The sequence below is a fragment of the Cetorhinus maximus genome, chromosome 5 (assembly GCF_964194155.1).
Source record: "Cetorhinus maximus chromosome 5, sCetMax3.hap1.1, whole genome shotgun sequence".
Lineage (NCBI taxonomy): Eukaryota > Metazoa > Chordata > Chondrichthyes > Lamniformes > Cetorhinidae > Cetorhinus > Cetorhinus maximus.
This window is the reverse complement of record NC_135883.1, coordinates 8,451,935-8,464,047: the sequence shown is the minus strand read 5'-3', so window position 1 is coordinate 8,464,047 and position 12,113 is coordinate 8,451,935. Positions and strand designations below refer to the sequence as shown.

Genomic DNA, 12,113 nt, shown 5'->3' with positions numbered 1-12,113 from the left:
ACCAGAGGACCGCTACTCACCGTGTTCCGCAGGTCTGAAGCCCGCACTCAGGCCACTCGCTCTACTCGCACTCAATCAACGCAACGCAACGCACCGCAGCCGTACTGCGCCTGCGCACAGCGGGCGGGATGGGCGGGGCCTCCCGGCACTGCAGCACTGCGCCTGCGCACAGTGTCGGCGGGGGCGGGGGGGTGGGCCAGTTCTGGGCTGAAGGTGGGGCGTGGCTCCAATGCTGCAGTCTTGCTCCGGGCAGGCGGGTGGGGGGGGGCGGGGCTTAGATTCTGCAGCGCAGACGGAGCTGTCAGCGCGTTAATAGCGATGTGTGCATTGAAAACTCAATTGATCACTCTCAGCGTCTGTCAATATCCTAACCCTGCTGAGGTGGGTAATGGGGAGAGGATGTTGTAATCTGCAATTGTCCGTCTGACAGCAAGTGTACAATGTGTGCCAGGAATAACTTGCATTTATATCGCAACATTATCAAACAAAATGCAACACGCAAAGTGTGATAGATGACCCAACGCCTGGTCAGACAGGTAGTTTTTTTTATATATAAGGAGTGTCGCCAATGAGAAAGGGATTTCCAGTACTTAAGGGTCTTGGCAGCTGAGGTAAGGCAGCTAGCTGAATGGGGGGGAGGGGGGGCATTTAAAATAAGCGATGCCCAAGCAGCCAAAATTTTGAGGAGTGCAGATAGATGCCTTGGATGGTTCGGGCTTGGAGGAGAATCAAAGATAGGGCAGGACATGGCCATGGAGAGACTTGAAAGTAAGGAAGGAAGCTTTAAAATTCAGCTGTTGCTGGACTGGGTGCCAATGTAGGTCAGCGAGCACAGGTAAATGGGTGAATGAGAGTTTGGTCATGGGAAGCAGAGTTTTGGATGATCAAAATTCAGTCAAAATTGAAATCAAACATTTGGAATGTTGTTTATTTCAAGGGGAATTTGGATATTTAGATATTCACTTGCATTGCCCATAGCCTCCAGAGCTATGGGCCAAGCGCTGGAAAATGGATTAGTGTAGTCAGATCTTTGTTGACCGGTGTGGGCACGATGGGCTGAATGGCCTCCTCCTGTGCTGTAGGCATCTATCAGTCTAATGGAATATAAAAGTAAGGATGCCTTACTACAGTTGTATAAGGTATTGGTGAGATATAGAGCACTTTTGGTCTCCTTATTTAAGAAAAGACACAATCGCATTAGAAGCAGTTCAGAGAAGGCTCACTCAACTGACTGCTGGGATGAGTGGGTTGTCTTATGAGGACAGATTTGGCCTGTATCCATTTTAGTTTAGAAGAATGAGAGGTGGAGCTGAATTTTCCAGACCCACTGGCAGCGGGCGTGATGGGTGGTGTGCGCGGAAAATATGGCGCAACGGTGTGAAGGCAGATCGTGATCGTCCGCTCAGCCCGCCAACGGTGGGCTCCGTTTCCAGCCATCGGTCGGCGGGGAGCTAATTGTAATACATCAGCATATAGTTAAAAGGCCATCCCGCCAGGCTCTTGGAACCCCGCCGTATCGTCCATCCACATCGGCGGGAAAGCGCGTCGACGTGTTTCACAGCAGCACGCAGGAGACATGCACTCGGCAGCCTTCACTCTGGGGGAACTGAGGTGAGTGAGCAGCAGCGTTCTCCACAGCTCACCCATCGTTTACAGGCCTCAGGGGCACCGGGGGGATGAGGGGCAACTCATGCCTGGCCTCAGAGGCAACTGCTGAGGGGGTGGGTGTCCGGGGGCAAGTGCTGGCCAGCCTCGGAAGTGACCGTTGTTGGTGGGGGGCAGGGGGGAGGGGGGGTCAAGCGCTGCCCTGGTGATGCAACCCGCACACTGGCAATCGAGGTGGGGGCAGGGTAAGCGAGGGATGTAGTCACGCATTAGGGACACCCCGTATAAACTGACCGTGCCTCTGCAACTGAGACAGATCAGGCGCAGCCACAGTGATATGATTGGGGTAAGGCTCCTAGCCTGCCCACCCATAATAGCATCGCAGAGGCAACAAAGAGCCACTAAGTGCACCATACCTTAACCCCCCTGCCACTCCACCCACCCCCGGCACAGACTTCGAGTCTGCCACCACTTTATTGAACCATGGAGCAGTTGGACTGCACACGTTGTACAATCTCCTCGCCAACACTGGCCATGTAGCAGTCACTGCTGGAGGTGCTCACAGCCCCTTGCAATCCCAGCATCCTGGTTTGGACCAATGTCCCCCCATGTTGCAGGCTAACAGGGCAGACATGCAGTGCACTCATCTCTGGCCATCCAAGGGGTGATCAGCACTCTCCGGGAAGCATTAAGGGGCAGTCACACAGGGCCCCGAAAGGCGCTAAGTACAGCCATGATAACCACGTCTCTCTCGCTTTCATGCTGCAGGAGGACCACGTCAGGATCGTGGATCCTGGTGACCTAGCTGTATGCTGGTGGCCCACAGAGACCGGAGAAGACGGAGGAGAGAGCAACTGAGGCTCCTGGCTGTACAAAGGCAGGAGCAGCAACTTCATGAAGAAGGGGCAGCAGGGGCTCCCACACACTCTGCCCAGGAGCGACAGCGAGTGGCTGGTCAGCGCCTAGCAACACCCAGAGTCTATAGATGCCGCCTGCCATTCCTGCAGATGACTGAGAACCAGTGTCACCGACGACTGCGCATGTCTAGGGATCTGGTGGCTCACATCTGCCACTTACTGCAGGACTTGTCGCCAAGGGGACATGGAGAGCATCCATTGCCAGTGACTGTGAAAGTGACTGCGGTGCTCAATTTCTATGTCAGTGGCTCCTTTCAGGGCTCCACAGGTGACCTCTGTGGGATTTCACAATCCGCCACACAAAAATGCATCCATGATGTCACGGATGCCATCTTCTCCATGGCACACAACTTTGTGCATTTCGCCTGGGACTGGGACACCAGGATGCAAGAGTGATTGGATTCACCCTGATCTCAGGATTCCCACAGGTGCAGAGTGCGATTGACTGCACTCATGTGACACTCAGGTCTCCATCGCTACACTCGGTGGACTTCATCAATCGCAAGGGCTTCCACTCACTGAACATGCAGCTGGTGTGCGACCACCAGAAATGCATCCTGCAAGTGTGCGTATGATTTCCAGGGAGTGTGCACGGCGCCTACATCCTGAGTCGCTCGCAGATCCCTGCAGTCTTCCAGCATCCACAGAGGCTGCAGGGTTGGCTCCTTGGAGACAAGGGCTACCCGCAGGGACTGTGGCTGATGACACCCGTGCGGCGGCCTCAGACTGCAGCAGGGTGACACTATAATGAAGCTCATGCAGCAGCTTGTAACTTGGTGGAGCCGACCATTGGGGTGCTGAAGATGCGGTTCTGGTGCCTGGACCGGTCTGGTGGAGCCCTGCAATACAGTCCGCAGAGGGTGTCACACACCATCGTCATCGGCTGTGCCCTTTACAACCTGGCACTCCAATGGGGACTCAAGCTGGCTAAGGAGGAGATGGAGGAGCTGGAGGTCTCCTCACATGGGGAAGATGCCAACAGGGATGAGGGTGAGGGGGTCCTTGGTGGTTACTATGATGGGGATGAGGCTCTGGCACTGGCTAGATGAGGTAGACATGCTCGGGAGGCCCTCATAGCTGCCAGATTTGTGGAGGATGATGACGACATGCAGTGAGGTGTCCCCATATATCCTCATATCGCAGTTGTGAATGTTTGACTCCACCCTGGCTTATGGCAGCGCCAATACCCTCTGTGTTAATGCTCCTGTCATGGAGATGCAGTGAAGGCCCTGATAGCTGCTTGATCGTAGGAGGATGATGACAAGATGCGGTGAGGATACTCCATAGATCTTCACATAGCTTCTGAGAATGTCCGACTCCTGTCTGGCCGAGGGCAGCTCACTTGCGCTCCATGATCAGGGCCATCTCAAAGACGCAGCCATGAAACTTTAGACGCATGTTAATGCTGTGATCGCCTTCAGCACCTCAGCCCTTCAGGAGCTGGTGCACAGCATCACTGGTCGCAGATGCTGGTGTAATGGGGGCCAGCCCCATCGTAAAGGTGCTGAGAGCACACAGAGAGTATGAGGGAACTCTGTGGTGCCTGCCCACTACATTCTGGCAGCAAGGACCAGAACTGCCCAGGTGCAAACATCAGTAATGTTTCCAGAGAGTGTGAGGCCAGACTGTCATTGTGGCCTGAAGACTGCACAGAGCACAGGGAAGAGGCCCTGGACTGAGACACCTGCCTTTATCTTGTGCAGAAAGGTTTCACATCTAAGTGACAAGAACACTGCTCATCAGAACAAGGAGCCACAGGCAGGGAGACATCCTTAGGAGTTTATTGACAACAGTGAACAATATGTACAAGTGATTAACACCCATGCCCAGGCTGTGCAACTACTTCTACCTAACTTTTCTAACCCTGCCTTGGTGCTCCCTGGACATCCACAGCAGGGGTTACAGCAGCCTGCTGACTGTGACGCCCTGTCTGTGATTACTTTGGTGGGCGTCCTCTGGAGGGCCAAGTCTTGGTAGGCCCCGGCCTGCTTTCGGGGTCCTGCTGTGTGGCAGTGGCACCTTCCTCGGCCTGTGAAGCTGGAGCTGTGGAGGTCACAGGAAGAGGGGGTTCGGTACTCTCCTTGACCACCTTTGTTAACCACGGGTGATTCATCCTTCTCATCGAGTCCTTCTCTTTGACCAGGATAAATTTTTACTGAGCATTATGAAATATCTGCTTAAATGTCTGCCACTGCTCATCCACTGCCCTTCCCCTTCATCTATTTGCCCATCCCGCTTTAGACAATTCTTTCTTTATACCTTTGTAATTGCCCTTATTTAAGTTGAGGACCCTGGTTTGAGATCCAAGTTGCTCGCTCTCAAACTGAATTTGAAATTCTACCATGTTGTGATCACTACCCCCGAGAGGATCCTTAAGTACGATATCTCTTATTAATCCTACCTCGTTACACATCACTAGATCTAAAATAGCCTGTTCCCGGGTAGGTTCGGCAATGTGTTGCTCTAAGAAACAATCCCTGATGCACTCTACAAATTCGTCTTCCATGTTACCCCTGCCAATCTGATTTGTCCAGTCAATATGCAGATTAAAATCACCCATGACAATTGTCGTGCCCTCCTTACACATCTCCATTATTTCCCGATTTATGCTTTGTCCTAAAGTGAGGCAACTCTTCGGGGGCCTATAGATGACTCCTACACGTGCTTTTTCCACTTGCTATTCCTTATTTCCACCCAAACTGATTCCACATCACGATCTATTGCACATGTATTACTACTCACCGCCGCACTGATACTTTCCTTTATTAACAAAGTTACCGCACCTCCTTTTCTTTTTTGCCTATTTTTCCGGAAAGTCAAATACCCTTGAATATTGAGGTCCCAGTCTTGGTCACCCTGCATCCATTGCTCTGTAATAGCTATCAAGTCATATCCATTTATTTCGATTTGTGCCTTCAACTCATCTATCTTGTTACAAATGCTGCATGCATTCAGATAAATAGCCTTAAGCTTTGATCTTTTACCATTATTACTCATTCTCGTTCTAATTTCTGCTGCACTCTTCTGCTAATATTTTCTGCCCTTTCCTGTCAGACTATGATTATCATTCACCTCTTCACTACCCTGCACCTCTGCTCTCTCGTTTATTTTTGATTTTCTAAACTTCCCTTCAATTGAACCCTCCCCCCAACTAATTAGTTTAAAGCCCTATCTACACAAAATATAGGAGATCCCCACGTTCTCTGGGCTCAGGCATCGCTAGCTACTTGATGGCAATCATCCAAAACATAAAGCAGGTAAATTGGGCTATAAGATGGAGGGGCTGTACTGGATCTTGTTTCATGAACTGCTCTCCAAGCATTGCAAATGTTTTTTGATTTGATCGAATATACATATTTAGAAATCCAATTACTAGCATAAAACATATATCTGATGGTGCAATTTGGGGAATCATATCCTGCTAGAAGTGTGCTGGCCATATTGTACCAAGCTCCTCCATAGATGTCCAGGGTGCCACCTGTAGTATTTAAACGCCTTGTTATATTTAAATTAGGGGCCAACACTGTCCTATGCTAACCATATTTTTCTGGTGCTAGATTGCTCCTGGCTGTCTTCAGGACAATTACATTACATGGATGGTCTAGTAGGGATGCCTTTGGGACTACAGGATGAGAGAGAGCAGTGAAGAAAGCAACCAATTAAGGCCCGCCCAGCATGAAACGTGAGCAGCAGCACTCAGCGCTGCCTTTGCGGGCGGGAGGTGGGGGGTGGGTTGCTGGTGGGGGGTTGGAAAGGGCAAGCGGGGTGAGTGCGTACTTCACACATGCTCGTGAGTGTGCGCTTGAGAATCTCCCTGAGGCAGCTCTGTGATGAAGAGTCCAGAAAAAAATAAAGAAATTAAAAATGTTATAAAACGTGTCTCCTCGTGTGACTCTCTCATGAGCAGGGATATGTTGTTAATTAAGTTTTAAAATGTTTATTTTGTTTTTATTTGCTTTAGGAAACCTCATCCCGCCTGTGGATGAAGTTTCCTAAAAAGTGCGAAGGCTGTTTGGCCTTTTCGCCTGCCCGCCGGCCGTAATGTTGGACGGGTGGTGAAAAGTTTCTTTTTATTACCTTGTTAATGGCCTTAATAGGCCTTTTAATTGTTGGCTGTCAACTCCAGCACGCGCCCGCCGACCGAAATATTGCACGACTGCGCGTTGACGTTGGGACGCTCAAACAGATTGGGCGCGTGCCCGCCCAGCTAAAAGTTTTGCCCCTGGGCACAAGTGGAGAGCTCCCGTTCGTGTGCTGTGTTGGATTGTTTTCTTGTTCTAATTTGGTTTGTTACTTTCAACGCCAAAGTACACACATATGCAGTAGTAACAATGCACGGTCTGGCTTTACTGAGCTATCAGACTTCATAGTCAAGGATGAGTGCCCTTTTACAATGGTTTGCTTATACCTAAATACTATTTTTTTCCATTAATCATTACATTTCATGCACATTATCAATAAATTACAGTGAAGCAAAGATACATGTAGGTGACAGTATAACCTATTAATGCAGTGAAACCAAGATACACAGTATAACTAACTAATTGTAGTTAAATAACAAAACATTCACATAGCTCCAAATCATTAACAATCCCTTTCAATTATTCCATTACCATGGTTATGTTGCCTTATTTAGCTCAGTGCCATTCTCATAACCACCAGTGATCAGATAGGCATGTTCCAGATCATTGCAATCGTTGCTGAGTGCTTTTCTGACATTGCATCACCCACTTTATTTGTGGAGTTGCCATTCCTTGTGCCCTTTTACACAATCACAATGGCTTACAATCCCACATTGAGCTTTACAATCCCACATTCAGCTTCACAATCCCATATTCATCAGAAAGCCATTTTAACTCATCGTGCATTGATCCTGATTTAATGCATACTAATCCACAGGCTGTCCAAGGCATTGTGTGGACTCTTGTTTTCCCAGTGTCAGCATCAGAAATGTCATCGAGCAGACTGCCAGCATACTCAAGCAATATTTCAACTTCCTGGGAGACATTTAGAATATAGATCGGTTAAGTTAATTGGAAAAAAATTGGCAGGAGGAGTATAATGTGGCAGGAAGAATAGAAAAGCAATATGTTATTTAAATAGAGAGATATTTCAGAACTCTGTGGTACAGAGATATCTGGGTGTCCTACGCATGAATCACAAAAAATTAGTATGCAGGTACAGCAAGTGATTAGGAAGGCAAATGTAATGTTGGCGTTTAGTGCATGGGAAATGGAATATAAATGTAGGGAAGTTTTATTTCAGCTGTACAGGGCCTTGGTGAGACCACATCTGGAGTACTGTGTACAGTTTGGTCTCCTTATTTGAAAAAGGGTATAATTGTGTTAAAACAGTTCAGAGAAGGTTCACTGGACTCATTCCTGGGATGAAGGTTTATCTTATAAAGAAAAGTTGAGCAAGTTGGGCCTTTATCCATTGAAGTTTAGAAGAATGAGAGGTGATCTTATTGAAACATATAAGACCCTGAGGGGACTTGATAGGATGGATACCAGGAAGATGTTTCCTGCTGTGGGAGAGACTAGAACTAGGGCAAATCGTTTAAAAATAAGTGGTGTCCCTTTTCAGATGAGGATTTTTTTCTCTCTTAGAGCCTCGTTAGTTTGTGGAATTCTCTTCCCCAGAAAGGAGTGAAGGGTGGGTCATTGAATTTATTCAAGGCTTAGTTAGATAGACTTTTGATTGACAAGGGTGTCAAGGCTTGTAGGGTGGGGGAGGGGTGGTGGTGCAGACAGGAAAGTGGAGCTGAGGCCACAACCAGCTCAGCCATGATCGTATTGAATGGTAGAGCAAGTTCAAAGGGCTGAATAGCCTACTCCTCCTATGTCCCTATGTTTTGTAATGCAATCTTGACTATATTTCCAGATTTGTTGTCATATGTTGCATAAGTTTACCACAATGGGGGACCTGCCTTTAGCACCTACTGGTCAGAAAGAAGTACAGGAGGAGAAAGAGCAGGAGGCAGGAGCAACATTGATGACTACCTGCCAGAGTTCTTTTAGAGTAACTCACCCAGGAGCACTTTCCTGAACCATGCAGTTCTGCAGTTCCCATTCCTGATGTCCCATTTACCACCAACAATTGCTTTCCCTCAGTCCAGCATTATAGATCTAGTTTTTACTTCAATACAAATAGTAACATAAAAATCAAATCCAGAGCAAACATAAATATTCAACAACTCAGTTCCATTATTTATATTTAACAGAAATATTTAAGAATCACCTTACGCAACCCCCTTTTGCCTGTCTGCTGTGCTCATTTATCCATTGTGGTATTCAGTGGTATTCATGAAAAGTGTTCACTCAACTGGGAAGGTTGGGAAGTGGAAATACTCCTGAGCTTCTATTGAGGAAACTTCAGAAGGCTGTGGTCGGTTGTAATCTAGTGCAAATGGGCTTTGACCTGTGGACTGCACATCTCAGTTTGGGCATCTCCCAGCCTCCATCAAAACAAAATTCTTCTATTTCTGATACCCGAAGAGAACTGTTATTGCGATGTGTTGCTTTGGTGTTTGGCAGATCGGAATCAGGTTGAAAACGTAGTTTTCAAACTTGTCCCTGTTGAACCTCCTGGAAGTATTGGCAGACTTCCAAGAACTCTCTGTTCTAAGACTTCAAAAGCTAAAAGTAGCAACCCAAAACTAAACTGTACGATTACTCAAGAAAACATTTTAACTAATATTGGCTGCAGAAGCATCATGCCAATTATGAAATTGAAATTGCACTGACAGCAATTCAGATCTCACACAATTACCTTACTTTGCATTCTGGAAATCCCTCACAGTGCAGGTTTGAAAGCATTCATCTAGACAATGGCCTCAAAAGCTCTCATATTCTGCTGCAGAACAGAGCATTCCCTGTTCATCAGGAGCTATTCATAGCCTGGCACACAATATCCCAAATCCCTGTTGGATAGTTAACACAACATCTTCATCAGATAGGAATGCCACATAATACTCATTTCCTTCCCTGCACCCTGGCAGTATCCTTGATACCAAAATCTTTGTTCGCAGCTGGTAAGAAGATTTTAAAAAAAACATCCATATGTATAATTCTCATTTTGTTTCAAGTGCATACCCCAATAATAACCTGCCCCTAACTCAACCACCTACCCTTACAATTCACCACCACATGAAATGATCCAAATCACGAAGGTAGACAGAAGAAAGCATATGAAAGGGTTATAAAGCAAAGGAGATAATAATCTGTATGACCATAGTAGACATAGCAACCCCATTTAAACCTATTAACTGCTGACGTCATGATCCAAATCTCTATGAATCTGTTTCAATAAGGATTAAAAAGCATTGCGGTTAAAACTTCAAGTTCTGGATACCCTAGCCAGGTCAATTCATAAAAAGATGTCATTATTAAATTTTACTATTACAAAAGTTTGTTTTTCAAATAGAGAAATTAAAGAACTCTTTACTTTATAGGAGACGGAAGATTTAGTATAGCAATCAGACTGTGAGACACAACAAATCAGTGAAATTTAGTCAAGGAGCATAGTTTTAACAATAGAAGAGACAAAATGGGGGCAAGATCTTTGCCCCAATATGGAGGTGGAAGTGTAATTTTGTGGTGCTGGCCAGAATGCCAATCTTGGCACCATCCCACCCCCAAGCCTTTCTCCTGCAGGCCAGATAGGGGGCTGATCAGCTACCTGCCTGCCAGCAAAGGATAGCTTGTTAAGATTAATAAAATGTCAATTAAGGCCAGCTATCAGAGGCTAACTGGAATTTTCAGAATTTACCCCTGCAATGTCAGGAGCATGGCAGCTGCCTGGAGGCAGCCACTGGAGGGATACCAGGGGGCCAGCGCTCCGGGCTAACTTTGAAGCCCTATTGGCCTTCCAGTTTCAAGGGCCCACCCACCATCTTTAATTGTACAGCGAGTTTGCCATCTGGCTACTAATTGGGCAGTCCAGGCAAAACTAGTTCCTGGTTGGGATCCTATTGGATGCCATCGGTCAGGGTCCCACCCCAAAATAGAAAATCTGCCCAAGGGTAGATTCTCTGTAGAAATACGTGCTGGGAATTGGGGTTATGATTATTCAGCAACACAGACGTGTTTATGGCTGTACTTTTAATTTCCATACTGGCATGGGATGTAGTGAATCATCCTATAGCAAAAGATCATTTTATTTTGAGGCTAACAATTAGGTGACTACAGTTCTGCAGTCAACAGCAGCACATTTTAAGTAAAGTGAGTGGTTGCTGTTTGGACTATGGTGAATAAGGGAGCCTATGGTAGATTAAGCTGAATTATTGATCTGAGATCCAACACTTAATTTCACAGTTTCAAAATATGCACCTTGTGTGCATAAAATGAACATAGGCTGGAGGAATAGTTCCAATATTTGGATTACTGGTAGGGCTGCTGCTCTACAGTCCACAGGGTCTATAGTTTAACCTAAAAACAAGTGAGCCCACAGAAAACAAAAAAGGCAGCAAGAAAATTAGGAAAGAGATGAGGAAGGAACTGATGTGCAGACGAGGAAGCTGGATTGAAACTCTATGATTAAATATGACTTAAAGGCAGCGTTTCTCCCATTGGTTGGGGGGGGGGGGGGGGGGAGGTTGTGTGGGGGTGGGCGGGGGCGGGCAAGAACCCGATCGGCGTCCTGGTCGGGTGCGCGCTGCCATTTTACGTGGGCGGTCCAATTAAGGCCTGCCCAACGTGACATCGGCCCAGAAGCACTGTGCGCTCCCTTGGCCCAGAGGTGCCTCAGGGAGATTAGTTTAAATTTTAAACTTTGAAATAAAGGAATAAAAAAATTTTAAAACACGTCCCCTCGTGTGACAGTGTCACATGAGCTGGGACATGTCATTGAATTTTTATTAAAACTTTTGTTGAATTTTTAAACACTTCATGAAATCTCAACCTGCCCGTGGATGAGGTTCCATGAAAAATGTGAAGGCCGCCTGGGCTCTTCGCCTGCCCCCCCGCCAACTTAAGGTTGGATGGGCAGCTCCTTTAACTGTTTTAATAACTTTTCAATACACCTTAATAGGCCTTTGATAGTTGAGCAGGCGCGCAGCCAACTCAGCTGTGCACCCGCCGAACTGAAAATCTAAATGACACGCAGTGATGTCAGGACCCCTGCCCGACATCACCACATGTCATTTTATGTGTCAGCGATCGGGCCCCGCCCCCACTTGCTGAAGGGAGAATTCTGCCCTAAGAAGTTGCTACACTCTGCCACGAATGAATTTAATTTGTGCTATAAAAACACACATATTGTTCTGCAAAGAATATGCTCCACATCCTCTCCATCCAAACTGAATGGTCATCCTGCAGCCAACTCCCTTTCCATGGGTTTACCAAGGAAAGATTTTCCACATTAACAAATCAAAAGATCAACATTGATTTTCTGCTATTTACAATAATTACGTTCCCATAAACTCTAGATCTGGATTTTCCATTGGTGATCCTATGATATCTGCTTATCCTACTCTGTAATCTATTACTCTGTATAAACTGCTGCCTGAGTGAAAGGAGCAACTGTGGTGGCAGTTTTGCTGTTGGGCAACACAGCCTTGCACATCCTGTCCCAAGTTGGTCATGGTGGACT

At 46.9% G+C, this 12,113-nt stretch overlaps 1 protein-coding gene across 2 annotated transcripts in view; it reads right to left on the bottom strand.

Moving 5' to 3' along the window:
• Nucleotides 1-112, bottom strand: part of LOC144680482 (microtubule-associated protein RP/EB family member 3-like) — a 98,893-nt gene extending 98,781 nt beyond the window's left edge. The window contains exon 1 of one of the 2 annotated variants that reach the window (XM_078541494.1): nt 21-112. The gene's annotated coding sequence lies outside the window, so the exon portion shown is untranslated. The remainder of the gene's footprint in view (nt 1-20) is intronic. The other variant, XM_078541495.1, reaches the window with a different exon arrangement.
• Between the last annotated feature and the right edge of the window lie 12,001 nt (nt 113-12,113).